General features: G+C 45.5%; 1 long non-coding RNA gene across 2 annotated transcripts in view; it reads left to right on the top strand.

Annotated features, from left to right (window-relative positions):
• Window positions 1–8,582: 8,582 nt before the first annotated feature.
• Window positions 8,583–17,330, top strand: part of LOC142293783 (uncharacterized) — a 113,662-nt gene continuing 104,914 nt past the window's right edge. For both annotated transcript variants that reach the window (XR_012751294.1, XR_012751293.1), the window contains exon 1: window positions 8,583–8,669. This is a non-coding gene — a long non-coding RNA (uncharacterized LOC142293783). The remainder of the gene's footprint in view (window positions 8,670–17,330) is intronic.

Below are 17,330 nucleotides of genomic sequence, written 5' to 3'. Positions count from 1 at the left end.
AATTAGCAGAGTTTAGTTCCGGTTTTTCAATCTCTGTTCCTGGCGGCTTAAACACTTTCTCTACATGCAGAATTCATGCTTTGGACCAATCCTTCGCGATTTGTCGTGGTAGTGGGTTTCTTTCCAGGCCTTCCCTGGCTGTAGGGGGTAGATTCCACTCCTTGCAGAGTCGTAAGGATTGTTCCGGGCTGCTTGCCACATGCTTGTGCCTATCATTAGTTATTATGAGCTTTACTGGGAAACCCCATGTGTATAGGATGTGTATAGGATCCCTTAGTATCCCTGTGCATGATGAGAATGCCTTTCTGCGTGTTAAAGTGAATGCCGATAAGTCTGCATATATGGATATATCTTTAAAACGATCAGGCAGAGATGGCGGGTGTCGAGCTGCCTCTATAGACACAACTGAATCCACCACCTCATTGTGCGCCGTTATTAGCTCCGCCATCTTATCTTCTATGTGAGACGTGCGTTCTCCTATGGCATTAATGTCCCTTTGCACAGATCTAAGCATATTTTGCATATCTTTTTTAAATGTGGACATTATTTCAGACATAAGCTGTCTCATAGTATGCTCATTGAGTGGCTCTGCAGCTGTAACATTTGTATTGCGATGCCTGTACTCTGTAGTGCTGCTGGTATCTTTCAGGCCTCTTCCAGGAGAGGAAGCCTGGGGCTGGATTACTGGGTCCTACCCCTGGTCCCTCCCCTCCTGGCCCATGTGCTCCCTGAGTGTATCCCAGTCCTGTTCTTCTTCCCTACGGTTACAGGGGCTGCTCCCTCCATGTTTCCCTTCTGCTGTCCCCTGCATGATGTCTCCTACCTCTCCCAGCCCGCATGGAGTTATGGATTTCAGCGCTGCCATGCCGTGTTTGTACTTTCCGGCACCATTTTGAGTGCCCTCTGCTGCAGGGTAAAACTGGGTGAGTTTGATGGGGCTTTTCCTTCCTTTGCCCCTGCCGCTCCGCTGCTCTTTCATGGCTCCTCACTCCTCACTTCTTCCGCTGACAATCTGGTCTGGAGCTGCTGCTAAATAACGCTGTGTGCCGCTGTATAGGGTCAGTATGCACCAGAGACTCACTACTGTGCTTCCTTCTCCATGTGCTGCTGGCCACGCCCCCGACAGCACTTTATAAGTTTACTCAAGCTGCTGTATTTTCTGGTGGCCAGTAGATGGCAGCACTTTATAAGTTTACTTAAGCTGCTGTATTTTCTGGTGGCCAGTAGATGGCAGCACTTTATAAGTTTACTCAAGCTGCTGTATTTTCTGGTGGCCAGTAGATGGCAGCACTTTATAAGTTTACTTAAGCTGCTGTATTTTCTGGTGGCCAGTAGATGGCAGCACTTTATAAGTTTGCTCAAGCTGCTGTATTTTCTGGTGGCCAGTAGATGGCAGCACTTTATAAGTTTTCTCAAGCTGCTGTGTTTTCTAATGGCCAGGAGATGGCGATATACATTTGCTCAACCTGCTTTATTTTCTGGTGACCAGGAGATGGCAGCAATGTATTAGTATGTTGATGTTACTATGTTTTTTGGTGGCCAGGAGATGGCAGCACTGTATACATTTGCTTAAACTGTTGTATTATCTGGAAGCCATGAGATGGCAACACTCTACACGTTTGCTCAACCTGCTGTATTTTCTGGTGGCCACGAGATGGCAGCACTTTATCTGTTTGCTCAAGCTGCTGCGTTTTCTGGTGACCACAAGATGGCAGCATTTTATGGGTTTGCTGAAGCTGCTGTGTTTTCTGGTGACTAGGAGATGGCAGCAGTATATGTGTGCTCAAGATGCTGTATTTTCTGGTGACCAGGAGATGGCAGCACTGCATAGGTTTGGTTAAGCTGCTGTGATTTCTGGTGGCCAGGAGATGGCAGCAGTGTATAGGTTTTCCCAAGCTGCTGTAGTTTATTGGTGGCCAGGAGAAAGCAGCATTGTATACGTTTCCTCAGGCTGCTGTATTTTCTGGTGGCCACGAGATGGCAACACTGTATAGGTTTGATTAAGCTGCTGTGTTTTCTTGTAGCCACGAGATGACAGCACTTTATAGGTTTGCTCAAGCTGCTGTTGTTTTTGGTGATCGGGATATGGCAGCACTGTTTAGGTTTGCTCAAGCTGCTGTGTTTTCTGGTGGCCAGGAGATGTCAGCACTGTATAAGTTTGCTCATGCTGCTTTATTTCTGATGGCCAGGAGGTGGCAGCATTGTACATGTTTGCGCAAGCTGCTGTATTCTTTGGTGGCCAGTAGATGGCAGCACTTTATAAGTTTTCTCAAGCTGCTGTGTTTTCTAATGGCCAGGAGATGGCGATATACATTTGCCCAACCTGCTGTATTTTCTGGTGACCAGGAGATGGCAGCAATGTATTAGTATGTTGATGCTACTATGTTTTTTGGTGGCCAGGAGATGGCAGCACTGTATACATTTGCTTAAACTGTTGTATTATCTGGAAACCACGAGATGGCAACACTATACACGTTTGCTCCACCTGCTGTATTCTCTGGTGGCCACGAGATCGCAGCAGTAAATAGGTTTGTTCAAGCTGCTGTATTTTTTTCTTCTGGCCAGGAGATGGCAGCACTGCATAGGTGTACTCAAGCTGCTTTGTTTTCTGGTGACGTAGAGATGGCAGCAGTGCATAGGTTTGCTGAAGGTGCTGTGTTTTCTGGTGAGCAGGAGATGGCAGCAGTGTATACGTTTCCTCAGACTGCTGTGATTTCTGGTGGCCAGGAGATGGCAGCAGTGTATACGTTTCCTCAGACTGCTATATTTTCTGGTAGCCAGGAGATGGCAGCACTGTATAGGTTTTCCCAAGCTGCTATAGTTTTGTGGTGGCCAGGAGAAAGCAGCAGTGTATACGTTTGCTCAGGCTGCTCTATTTTCTGGTGGCGAGGAGATGGCAGCACTTTATAGATTTGCTCAGGCTGCTGTATTTTGTGTGGTCAGGAGATGTCAGCATTGTATACGTTTGCTCAAAGTGTTGTGTTTCCTAGTAGCAAAGGTGGCAGCAGTGTATACGTTTGCTCAAGCTGCTGTACTTTTTAGTGGCCAGGAGACGGCAGCACTGTATAACTTTGCTCAACCTGCTGTATTTTCTGGTGGCCAGGAGACGGCAGCACTGTATAAGTTTCCTCAAGATGGCAACACTGTATAGGTTTGCTCAAGGTGTTGTATTTTCTGTTGGCCATGAGATGGCAGCACTGTATAGGTTTGATTAAGGCTGCTTTCACACATCCGGTTTTTGCAGTGCGGCACAATACGGCACTCTGCAGAAAAAACGCAACCGTTTTTTTTTACCGCCGGTTGCGTTTTTTCCCGCATAAACTTGCATTAGCGCCGCATTGTGACGCATGGCCTTGCGTTGCGTCCGGTTTTTGCCGGATGCAGCATATTCAGCCCATGGGGTGGCCGGATGGAACGTTGCCTGACACGTTTTTTTGTGCAGCGAAAAAGCCGGATCCAGCGCGATGCGGCGCAATTTACAATGCAAGCCTATGGATGCCGGATGCGGCCTCCTACGGCAGAAACCGCATCCGGCCGCCGGATGCGTTTTTTTGCACTGCGCATGCTCAGTATCAAGCCGCATCCGTCAAAAAATGGACGGGCGGCATGGGAAAAACTTATGCAACAGATCAGTTTTTTTCGCCGCATCCGTTGCATAGGTTTTTGAGCCGGATTGAGCCGCACTGCTAAAACCGGATGTGTGAAAGCAGCCTAAGCTGCTGTATTTTCTGGTGATTGGGATATGGCAGCACTGTATAGGTTTGCTCAAGCTGCTGTGTTTTCTGGTGGCCACGAGATAGCAGCAGTGCATAGGTTTGCTCAAAGTGTTCTGTTTTCTGGTGGCCAGGAGATGTCAGCACTGTATGTTTGCTCATGCTGCTTTATTTCTGATGGCCAGGAGGTGGCAGCATTGTACACGTTTTCTCAACCTGCTGTGTTTTCTAGTGGCCAGAAGATGGCAGCAGTGTATACGTTTACTCAAGCTGCTGTATATTCTTGTGACCAGTAGATGGCAGGACTGTATAGGTTTGCTCAAGCCACTGTATTTTCTGGTGGCCACAAGATGGCAGCACTATATAGGTTTGCTCAAGCTGCTGTATATTCTGGTGACCAGGAGACGGCTGCAGTGTAAAGGTTTGCTCAAGCTGTGTTTTACATTTTACTGTCAAAGACTATTTTTGTTTTTGTGGTCCACTTACAGTCAGTACATTTCACATGGTTTTATTTAATATAGGTGGTGCCTAGCCCCTTCTTTTTCTTGGTCAAAAGACCATAGTTACTGTATTCAGCCATGTCAGTTACTTAGAGAACTATACAAATGAAAAGCTCCAATACAAGTATGTGCAGTGTAATTACATGACAATCTAGGAGGGATTCTACTTTACCTAACACACCCCTTGCAAGATAATTAACATTATTAAAACACACCACTGAATTCGACTTGGGTCAAATGGCCACAGCAGCCTTTTATTAACAATTACATAAGAAATCAGGCGGGCCCCGACAATGCCGCCCCCCAATAAAATTACAAAAATTATACATAGAACATCTGATAGGTCCTTCTCAGAGGCAAAACCTAGAACCTTATTCACATCCCCTGGCCGCAACACACAAGCCCAGGGGTGAGGTATTAACATCTCATCGGTAATACCCCAAATTTGCAGGACCTACCTCCACAAGTTACCACAACCTGTACCAGAAACCACTATTCCCCAACATTGACTTCCTACCAACAAATACAACTGAACCAGCCTCTGAAGCGGTGCGATCCCCTGCCACAGTGACAATTACACTACATAACATCTTTATTTATTAAACCCTATATCTTCAGTTTTGTTTGTTTTTAACATACTTTCCCCTATTTAGTTTTCTTTTTTGTTTTTTGTTTTTTTAATTCTATATAGATACACACAAAAAGGGCAGGTGGGTGGGAAACTGGGTCCCGGAGATCACATCTGTGCCACCCCCGTGGAATAAGCAGAGCTGCTCAGTTCCGGGTTCACTGTGGCTCGAGGGTCTCCGGACCCGGGGTCGTGCGGCAACTCAAATGAAAGGGGGTATTTACAGGGGAGTTGATGTATAGTTCGTGATGCCACCCGTGATGTACGGTAATTTGGGGAGTACCGCCGCTGCCGTTGCGAGTACCCGGGGTGATGGAGTGGGGCAGCCAGGTGTCGTAGCCCTCCACGCGTAGGGGGGAATGCCCCGGGACTCGGTATGGGGTGCCGTGGGATGCAGGTGTCACTCTCGTACTCACTCAGTTCATAAGCAGACACCGACAACCGGGTAAACCAATTCCCTGGGTACCGCTGCTGCTGAGGTGAGCTCATCTAGGTCCCGTCCCCTATAGTGTTGCCTGGTGATCCGTGACCTGCCTCCTGGCACTAAGTTTAACTTCAACGTGGTGGCCCAGTAATATGGAACTTGCCGGGCCCCGCTCCCCACTGTGGCTAAGTGTGGGAGCTTGCTCTCAGGGCTCACGCTTGGGATTTTCTGGACCATTTTGGATTGGAAAGTTCTGTCCCCCTCGTTATGCTAATGCCCCGATTCTAGAGCGGGCGGGAACAGATCATAAAGGCTCCGTTCTCCTCAGGTGAATTGTCAGGTTGCCTGAAGCTACTTCCCGACCTAGGGTCCGTGTACTCCGTCATGCCTTCGGTCCCGGACCGGTGACAGTGCTAGGCTGCCGGCTGTCCTCCTCGACAGGTCCAGGCACCTTGCCACAATCCCCTGTGACCAGGGGTCCGACTCCTCTAGGCCTAGACCACCATCGGCAACCTAGACAGCTTCTCTAGGAGCCACTGCTCCTGACCGCCTCTCTCTCCCTCGGACTACTCCTCTCTCACACTGACTACCCTCCTCACCTCCCCTCCCTGACCCCCAGGTGGCCGACTCTATTCCACTCAAGCCGTCCACTGGTGTGCTTGGTGGGTGTAGTGCAGGGTGTATCTAGGATTTGATTTGCTGTTTGAGGTAACACTATTTAGATAGGGACCCAGAACCAAGAGGTAGGTAGAATACTGCACGGAAGGGCAGCTTGTGCAGTACCCTGTGATGACTTCATAGTCCAGGGGCGTCACACATCCACTTTACCCCCTTTATAACCACCCCATTAACCCAACCGCCTTAAACTCCCCCACCAGTCAGGTCCCCTGTACAACCCATTACCACTTCTTATGAATTGTTTAACCCCTTCACTCCCACCCTCCATATTGTCATGGGCCTTTCCGCCCTATAGTGCTCCCTGCCCTTCCTCTTGCTTTTATTGGCATAAATATCTGTATTGTTATGATAAGTCATTTCAATCACTTTCTATGTTTACTGGGTAATTTTGGGAATTTTGCTATATTTTCACTATTATTTCATATGCATGTTATAGTATTAATTTCTTTTACCGGTGTGTGCACCGGACAAGGATCCTATGTAAAGGTCAGCATTACTATGTTAAACACATCATGATTGAGGGTAAGTGTGGACCTGAACGGTGTAGATGTGGGCGCTATCATAACGCCATACTACTTTTCTTCTGATGTCTTATACAGTTAGGTCCAGAAATATTTGGACAGTGACACAATTTTCGCGAGTTGGGCTCTGCATGCCACCACATTGGATTTGAAATGAAACCTCTACAACAGAATTCAAGTGCAGATTGTAACGTTTAATTTGAAGGTTTGAACAAAAATATCTGATAGAAATTGTAGGAATTGTACACATTTCTTTACAAATACTCCACATTTTAGGAGGTCAAAAGTAATTGGACAAATAAACCAAACCCAAACAAAATATTCTTATTTTCAATATTTTGTTGCGAATCCTTTGGAGACAATCACTGCCTTAAGTCTGGAACCCATGGACATCACCAAACGCTGGGTTTCCTCCTTCTTAATGCTTTGCCAGGCCTTTACAGCCGCAGCCTTCAGGTCTTGCTTGTTTGTGGGTCTTTCCGTCTTAAGTCTGGATTTGAGCAAGTGAAATGCATGCTCAATTGGGTTAAGATCTGGTGATTGACTTGGCCATTGCAGAATGTTCCACTTTTTTGCAATCATGAACTCCTGGGTAGCTTTGGCTGTATGCTTGGGGTCATTGTCCATTTGTACTATGAAGCGCTGTCCGATCAACTTTGCGGCATTTGGCTGAATCTGGGCTGAAAGTATATCCCGGTACACTTCAGAATTCATCCGGCTACTCTTGTCTGCTGTTATGTCATCAATAAACACAAGTGACCCAGTGCCATTGAAAGCCATTCATGCCCATGCCATCACGTTGCCTCCACCATGTTTTACAGAGGATGTGGTGTGCCTTGGATCATGTGCCGTTCCCTTTCTTCTCCAAACTTTTTTCTTCCCATCATTCTGGTACAGGTTGATCTTTGTCTCATCTGTCCATAGAATACTTTTCCAGAACTGAGCTGGCTTCATGAGGTGTTTTTCAGCAAATTTAACTCTGGCCTGTCTATTTTTGGAATTGATGAATGGTTTGCATCTAGATGTGAACCCTTTGTATTTACTTTCATGGAGTCTTCTCTTTACTGTTGACTTAGAGACAGATACACCTACTTCACTGAGAGTGCTCTGGACTTCAGTTGATGTTGTGAACGGGTTCTTCTTCACCAAAGAAAGTATGCGGCGATCATCCACCACTGTTGTCATCTGTGGACGCCCAGGCCTTTTTGAGTTCCCAAGCTCACCAGTCAATTCCTTATTTCTCAGAATGTACCCGACTGTTGATTTTGCTACTCCAAGCATGTCTGCTATCTCTCTAATGGATTTTTTCTTTTTTTTCAGCCTCAGGGTGTTCTGCTTCACCTCAATTGAGAGTTCCTTAGACCGCATGTTGTCTGGTCACAGCAACAGCTTCCAAATGCAAAACCACACACCTGTAATCAACCCAGACCTTTTAACTACTTCATTGATTACAGGTTAATGAGGGAGACGCCTTCAGAGTTAATTGCAGCCCTTAGAGTCCCTTGTCCAATTACTTTTGGTCCCTTTAAAAAGAGGAGGCTATGCATTACAGAGCTATGATTCCTAAACCCTTTCTCCGATTTGGATGTGAAAACTCTCATATTGCAGCTGGGAGTGTGCACTTTCAGCCCATATTATATATAGAATTGTATTTCTGAACATGTTTTTGTAAACAGCTAAAATAACAAAACTTGTGTCACTGTCCAAATATTTCTGGACCTAACTGTATATGAATTTACTTCATTATAAGAAGAACCTGTTCGTTGAGCTGGATTTTCTCCTTCTTTGTTAGCTATTCATCCAGGCAGAGCCTATACCTGAGCTGTGAACGGAAGGGGTTTCCAATTACAACAATGGATTAGTTGGAGTTCACAATATAATATCTTATGTTCTGCAGTCAAACTATGATATATTCCAGTCATATTTTATCCTGTATATTATATTTCATGGCTATAGTCACAGTATATCGTGTACCAGTAGACATGAAAGTGTCAGTTCAAAGCACAATGGTCAGATAGTCACGTCAATAATGCGTGCCCTGCAAGCCTCCTCCTACTTGCCGTCATCTCTGCCTCCTCCTATGATTTATTACCCTTGCAAGATGTTATCTTTGTAGCAGGACATTGTACCTGGCAACAAGTGAAAGGAAGAGCAGAGTATACCGCCAGGTATGAGGCACTTCACAAGGCTCCAGGACAGCAGCCAGTGAGTATTGATATAACCCCTGAACCAGGGTCTCGCAAAGTAATTTGCTTAACTCTATATACCAGTCATGTATTCTCCTGTATACTGTATGTACTATGTTATTTACAGACATCAGATGGTATATACAGGATAATATGGGACTGATATAATATCTGATGTTTGTAGTCACAGTATATCATATACCAGTAATGTATTATCCTGTATACTGTATGTAATATACTATTTACAGACATCAGATGTATATTCAGGATGATATGTGATTGGCCTAATATCAGATGTCTATAGTAACAGTATATGATATACCAGTCATGTATTATCCTATATATTGTATGTGCTGTAATGTGTGCACATACATTAGATGTTATATAAAGTGAAATATGTCGCTGGAATAATATCGGATGTCTATCATAACAGTATATCACATACCAGTCATTTATTCTCCTATATGTTGGATGTGCTTTACTATGTGCATAGCCATGCTATGGTATATGCAGGATAATATGTGACTGGTATAATATCTGATGTCATAGTGTAATATACACTGTCACATACTGTATACTTCATATAACATTAGATGTCTGTAGTCACAACATACATGTCATATGACTGTTGCATATTCTCCATTACCCTGTATATACTATATTATACTATGTGTACAGACATCCGATGATTTATGCAGGATAATATGTTACCGATTTATCATATTCTTTTTGTTGTGGTGTACAATTGTATATTTGTGACTTGATTGAGCGAGTATGTTTGAAAAACACATACACGGAAAAAAATGTAAATAACTAGTAGCCCTAGGCTTATTTGTGACCGCCAGAGATGAGGGAGCATGCTCGGCACTGCTCACTACTCAATCAAACTTCAGGGTACTTGGGTACTCGCAGAGCTCGGTCGAGTATCGCGAGTGCTCAGATGTTTCTGCCATGAAATAATGACCACAACGCACAGGTTTGCTTCACTGCAGAATGTGTGCAGGTGGCGAGCCCCTTGGGGTCTGAGTTTACCCATCACCGGGCTGCGGTTCTTCTCCTGGGACACCGCGGTTGCCTTGCCCTGTATCGTGACCCTGGCGGTGTCAATAAAGATGAAGGGATGGGGATGATGGGGGTAGTTGTTTGTGATGCCTCCTGTGGTGTCCGGCTATAATGGAAGCTGCCGCTGTGGAGGGTCTCTCTCTATTGGGGCGGGTGGTAACACAGCTCGGGTGTTGCAGCTCTCCACAGGTAGAGCTAGGTCCCAGGAAGGATTTTTCTTTCCATTCTTTCCTTGCTACATACTATGCACTCGTTCACCTTTTGTATTAATAAAGACTTTTATATTTTATTATTATCTCTTGTGGTCCTTGTGCTTTGTGTAATCCCTATAGTTCACCATCTCCTACTGGTTTAGGGTCTTACACACTTTTAGGTTTTTTATTTTCAGATATTGTGTCTCAAAAGAAATGCTCTATTATGACAGGCGGTATGTGGGAGGAGAGTCAACTGGCCAATCATTTACTTCCATCATACTCGTTACTTGAGTTGAGCACTTTCAGAGCATCTGACCTGCTTGACTCAAGTAACGAGCACCCGAGCATTATAGTGTTTGCCCATCTCTAGTAACCACCTTTACTCTGGGAAAACACTTTTTATTAGGAATGTAGTAACACACAGCATAACATGCCGTACTGCACTTTTAAAAATGTTTTTCCTTAAAGATGAGCATACGTGAGCATAAGATGTGCTTCCACTACAATCTATGGCTCTACAGAGCAATACATTTCAATTTCTTTTTTGTGGTTTTCACATGTACGGAACTAGACTAGACTAGTGTCAGCCATTTCTCTCAGTAGTGCATTGAGTGAAGCAGATGAGACGCTAGTTGGTACTGTATGTGACCACAACTATGCAAACTGCATACTCATAATCATGTGACCGCTCGAGCTGGGAATACACTGGAATCATGACAGTGTGCAAATCATTGGCAGTCTGCTAAAGCTCATTTGGGTTTGGTTCAGGTTCCATATCTATGTAGTAGGCTTTTTTCTTTTATTACTTCTATGTAGTTAGCTTTGTTCTAGTACCATATCTGTGTAGTGAGAGTCAGATCTTTGGAGAAGAATTTCTTTATAGAGTCTGATGTGTTGAGTCTCCTCTATGGTGAGTGTTATACAGTAGTCAATTACTAGATTTATAATTAGGTCCAGAAATAGTACAATATAAGTAAACAGCAGATAAATGCATCTAAAGCCTGCTTTACACCTTTCAATTCTGCATACGATATCGAATGCGATGTGACATGCCCCCATCGTATGTGCGACACGTTCAATTTGTTGACCGTGTCGCACAAACGATTATTTGCTGTCACACGTACTTCCCCTTCCATACGACTTCGATGTGGGCGGCGAACATCCACTTCCTGGAGTGGGAGGGACGTTCGGCTTCACCGCGACGTCATGCAGCAGCCGGCCAATAGAAGCGGAGGGGCGGAGATGAGCAGGACTTAAACATCCCGCCCACCTCCTTCCTTCCGCAGGAGCCGCGTGACGCAGGTAAGATCTGTTGATCGTTCCTGTGGTGTCACACACTGCGATGTGTGCTGCCTCGGGAACATTGAACAACCCGACGTTCAATTTTTAGCAAATGAACGACGTGTATGCGATGACCGGTTTTACGTTCAATCGCAATCGCACGTAGCTGGCACACGCAACTACGTCACTAACGATGCCGGATGTGCATCACTTACGACGTGACCCCGCCGACACATCATTAGTTATGTTGTAGCGTGTAAAGCCCGCTTAAAATAAGATGTTAAACTCCTGCTGTGAATTCTCCATATGTAATATACGATAGATGATCTGCCTAAATGTGATTGATGTCCAGCTAGTGAAAGTGCTCCAATATGCCTGTTATCCAGACTCCAAACAGCAAAGAAAGGAGAGTAAAACGTATTTGCCTGTTGACTGTCGATTTCCTAGTTTGTAGGTTATGTGGGCGTTTGTGATCTATGGATGATGGGTGTAAGAGAAAACTGCGCAGCATGACGTCACTTACTAAGGAATAATCCATAATCCAGGATACAATCTCCAAAGCGTTTCAAAGGAAGCATCTTTCTTCATCAGGGAGTTTAACTGCTATGGATCCAGTGGATTTATATAGGCAGACTTTGCTTCAGGTAATTATGGGATCAGTAGTACACCACATATTTACAACCATTTAGCTCAGGGGTCAGGAACCTTTTTGGCTAAGAGAGCCGTAAACGCCACATATTTTGAAATATAATTCCGCGAGAGCCGTACAATATGTTTTTAAAGGGCCATTGACAGATCAATCGCTCCAATGTTCACTTAGTACAGCAAGGAATGCTCCTCCCTGCTGTATAAAGCCACAACTGGACTGAAACAATGGTACTACACTCTGCTACAAACAGACACACACAACTCTGCTACAAACAGACAAACACACACAACTCTGCTACAAACAGACAAACACACACAACTCTGCTACAAACAGACAAACACACACAACTCTTCTACATACAGACAAACACACACAACTCTGCTACATACAGACAAACACACACAACTCTGCTACAAACAGACAAACACACACAACTCTACTACATACAGACAAACACACACAACTCTGCTACATACAGACAAACACACACACACAACTCTGCTACATACCGACAAACACACACAACTCTGCTACATACAAACACACACAACTCTGCTACATACAGACAAACACACACAACTCTGCTACATACAGACAAACACACACAACTCTGCTACATACAGACAAACACATACAACTCTGCTACATACAGACAAACACATACAACTCTGCTACATACAGACAAACACACACAACTCTGCTACATACAGACAAACACACACACAACTCTGCTACATACAGACAAACACATACAACTCTGCTACATACAGACAAACACACACAACTCTGCTACATGCAGACAAACACACACAACTCTGCTACATACAGACAAACACATACAACTCTGCTACATACAGACAAACACATACAACTCTGCTACATACAGACAAACACATACAACTCTGCTACATACAGACAAACACATACAACTCTGCTACATACAGACAAACACATACAACTCTGCTACATACAGACAAATACACACAACTCTGCTGCTCTGTGGGGCCTGCACCCGCGGCTCGGCGGGTACAGCACCCGTGGCATCGGCGGGGCCAGCACCTGCGGAATCGGCGGGGGGGGATTGGCAGGGCATACATCTGGGGGGTTAGAAGCAGCTCACCGGGGCCCATAATGGGGAGGCGGGGAGGGCATTTACCCGATTAGGTCACGGTGGAGAGGGGGCCCACACAGCGCCGGACAGAAGCTCGCCTCCTTCATCTGTGGGACTGAGAAGGCGGTAGCTCCGCCCACAGATGAAATTCAAAACAGGATGTCTGCGCGCCTTAAAGTGACGGCGCCGCAGATTGCTGCCGAGGACTGCGGTCCCCGGAACTCGGCCGGGGGCAGCAGAACTATAAAGGCGAGTGGGCCCCGGCCAAGGGACAGGAGAACTGACGAGGCCGAGTGGGCCCCCCGGCTCTCCAGGGCCCCGGCATTTGCCCATAGACAGGTAGGAGCCCTGTCTGCGAGCCAGATACGGCCATCAAAAGAGCCATATCTGGCTCGCGAGCCATAGGTTCCCGACCCCTGATTTAGCTAATGAATGCAAATAGCTTTATTTCACTATTTAATTCTCCTGGTTTTAAGGTATTCAGTTGAAATATTAATTTACTTTCTATTCTGGACATTAAGTGTAGATTAGGGTGACCGGATCTCATAGGGGGGGGGAGGGAAATGTCGGAATCTTGTTCGTCTGGACCCCACAAAACAATTCCCCTTATCAGATATTGAGATAGCCAAAATTTGAGCTCGATCAAACGACGTTAACCCGTGCCACTCGTTGCTCAAAGTTTGAAAAAATCCAAATTTTTGGCCAAAAAGTTGACATATGGAGCCATAACTAGACTTGAGCGCGGTTCGTGGTTCTCCAGTTCGCGGTTCGAGTGATTTTGGGGGCTGTTCTAGATCGAACTAGAACTCAAGCTTTTTGCTAAAGCTCGATAGTTCTAGTTACATTCGAGAACGGTTCTAGCAGCAAAAATCCAAGCTAATTACTAGCTAGCTTTCCGCTGTAATAGTGTAAGTCACTCTGTGACTCACACTATTATGAAATTTCAGCGTGTAGTGTGCGGGAACAGCGCATTCAGATCACTGCTGCTGGGATAATGGCGATCGCCATTTTTTTTTTTTTTCCTTGTCTTCCTTCCCTAAGCGCGCGCGTGTAGTGGGGCGTGCCAGCATGTCAGCCAATCCCAGACACACACACAGCTAAGTGGACTTTTAGCCAGAGAAGCAACGGCATGTGTGATAGGATGTCCATGTCACATGTCCCTGCATTATAAAAACGGGTATCTGCCCGTCAGGACGCCATTATCTGCCTTCTGCGTCTGGATGTCAGTCACCGCTGGCATAGCTCCTGTCTCCGATACTGCTGTGTACGCTCTACACACAGCGCTATACAGAATAGGGATAGAAGTTTCTTTTAGCCCTTGTAAGGGCTAATAACAGCAGGCTCAGAGCCATAGGTGACAGTCAGGTCCGTGGAAACAGATTTTAACAGCTACAGAAGATAACAGCGTCTGTGTAGCTGAAGTCAGGGACTTCCTCGCTGCATTTCCCCATTAGGAGGGATATAAAGTGAGGCTTCCTTTCCTCTACACAGACCCACCAACCCTGCCACTGTACCCTCATGCCCTTTGCACACTCAAGCTCATTGTTACTAAGCCATTATACTAGCAAACACTGAGGAAACTTAGTGGCATCCTAAAAGTGTCTGTTGGACTTCCATTATTGTCCCACTGGTGAAAATATTTGCAGTACCACTGCATTGCACACTCAAACTCATTTTTTACTAAGCTATTATACTAGCAAACACTGAGGAAACTTAGGTTGAACTTCCATTAGTGTCCCACTAGTGCAAATCTATTTGCAGCACCTCTGCATTGCACACTCAAGCTCATTGTTACTAAGCCATTATACTACCAAACACTGAGGAAACTTAGTGGCATCCTAAAAGTGGCTGTTGGACTTCCATTATTGTCCCACTGGTGCAAATCTGTTTGCAGCACCTCTGCATTGCACACTCAAGCTCATTGTTACTAAGCCATTATACTAGCAAACACTGAGGAAACTTAGTGGCATCCTAAAAGTGGCTGTTGGACTTCCATTAGTGTACCACTAGTGCAAATCTATTTGCAGCACCTCTGCATTGCACACTCAAGCTCATTGTTACTAAGCCATTATACTAGCAAACACTGAGTAAACTTAGTGGCATCCTAAAAGTGGCTGTTGGACTTCCATTAGTGTCCCACTAGTGCAAATCTATTTGCAGAACCTCTGCATTGCACACTCAAGCTCATTGTTACTAAGCCATTATACTACCAAACACTGAGGATACTTAGTGGCATCCTAAAAGTGGCTGTTGGACTTCATTATTGTCCCACTGGTGCAAAGCTATTTGCAGCACCACTGCATTGCACACTCAAGTTCATTGTTACTAAGCTATTATACTAGCAAACACTGAGGAAACTTAGTGGCATCCTAAAAGTGGCAGTTGGACTTCCATTAGTGTCCCACTAGTGCAAATCTATTTGCAGCACCTCTACATTGCACACTCAAGCTCATTGTTACTAAGCCATTATACTAGCAAACACTGAGGATACTTAGTGGCATCCTAAAAGTGGCTGTTGGACTTCATTATTGTCCCACTGGTGCAAAGATATTTGCGGCACCTCTGCATTGCACACTGAAACTCATTGTTACTAAACCATTCTAATAGCAAACTATGCTGCCAGTTTAAGGGCTGTAGTTGCATTGTCAGGGATAGTTATTGTTGTTTATTCTGCTGTTAATAAAGATAGACCACCGCTGCAATCTACACCACCTCTCAATTTTTACTACCACATTTTAAGTGCACAATCTTGTCGCAATCAAAATGAGTGACAAAATGACAGATGCTGGTGGAAAGGGAAGAGGCGTGTTGGAAAAGGAAAAAAAGGATTTGTCCGTGGGGAAGGTGGCAAAGCTCCATTACCATCTGATGAAGATAGACCATCTTCCAGCAAAAGTAAGATGTCTACTACTTACAGTGGACAATCCGATGTGCTCCCTTTTTTACGGACACGAACAACTGGAACAAAGGTTGATGATGGCCAAAAAAAGAAAATGCTTGAATGGATCTCAAGTGGTCCAACAAGTGCCCTCTCCGCCACCTCAACTACCGCATCCAAAAAACACCAGTCCTCTGAGTTGTCATCCCAATCACACTTGCTTTCTTCCAGCTCTGAAGTCTCCATCCGCCCTGCACAGTATGGTGGAACTAAGATGGCTGAGTCTGCAGAGCTGTTCAGTCACACTATAGCCTGGGAATCAGAGGTGTGCTCCCGAGCTACAGTGAGTACAGACCAGGAAATGGTCTGCAGTGATGCCCAGAACCTTTGTGACTCTGATTCAGGCTGTGAGGACCAAGTTTCTGAGCATAATGTTGACCCTTATTCACAAACTGTAACACCTGTTGTTATAGACAATGAGGAACATACTGATGATGATGAGACGCAGATACCAGATTGGGATGACAACTTAAATATTCGTTCACGTCAGGAAGAGGCTCGGTCTGAGGGTGAGGGGAGTGCAAACACAACGCTTGATGAGAAAGTTCTAGATCCCACCTACTGTCAACTCACAGTCAGGCACTCGAGGAGGTCAACAGAGGCGGTGGAGGAGGATGCTACTGACGACGAAGTTACCTTGCGCCTTCCTGGACAGAGGAGTAGTACTGGTAGCACATCTACAACTGCATCCTCAGCCACCACTCTGCCTCTGAGCACTAGTCGGGGGGGCTCAGCAGGTCACATGCCCTCTAAGCCTTGCCTAGCCTGGTCCTTTTTTGACATAGCAAAAGATCGCCCAAATTATGTGATCTGTAAAATTTGTCGTGATTCTGTTAGTAGAGGGCAAAACCTCAGCAGTTTGACAACTTCTTCCATGAATCGTCACATGAATAAATATCATATGTCCCAGTGGGAAGCTCACCGTGCTGCAATGCAGCCTAGCGGAGCGAACCATCCACCGCCTGCCCCTTCTAGTTTATCCACGCGCTCTTCATCTTCTAGGACTGTGGGGACAGCTGTCACACCTGGTTTTCCACGCACAACTTCCACCACTGTAACCGCAACAGGCAGTTTGCTTGGTAGGTCATCAGTTGGTTTGGAAGGGGAAACAAGTGCGTGTGTACAGCTCTCTCAGACATCGATAGCACCAATGTTGGATGAAGGCAACATCATGTCTACGCCTGCACTTTCCTCACAAAATTGCACTTTTCCAGGGACACCCTACTCAACACCGTCTACACACAGCAGCCAGATCTCTGTCCCTCAGATGTGAACAAATAAAAGGCCATTTCCTGCGACCCATGACAAAGCTAAGAGGTTGACTTTATCCCTCTGTAAGCTCTTGGCTACCAAAATGCTGCCTTTCCGCCTGGTGGACACACAGGATTTTAGAGACCTTATGTCTGTCGCTGTGCCCCAGTACCAGATGCACAGTCGCCACTACT

Source organism: Anomaloglossus baeobatrachus, chromosome 1 (assembly GCF_048569485.1).
Source record: "Anomaloglossus baeobatrachus isolate aAnoBae1 chromosome 1, aAnoBae1.hap1, whole genome shotgun sequence".
NCBI lineage: Eukaryota > Metazoa > Chordata > Amphibia > Anura > Aromobatidae > Anomaloglossus > Anomaloglossus baeobatrachus.
This window is presented reverse-complemented; position numbering and strand designations above follow the sequence as displayed.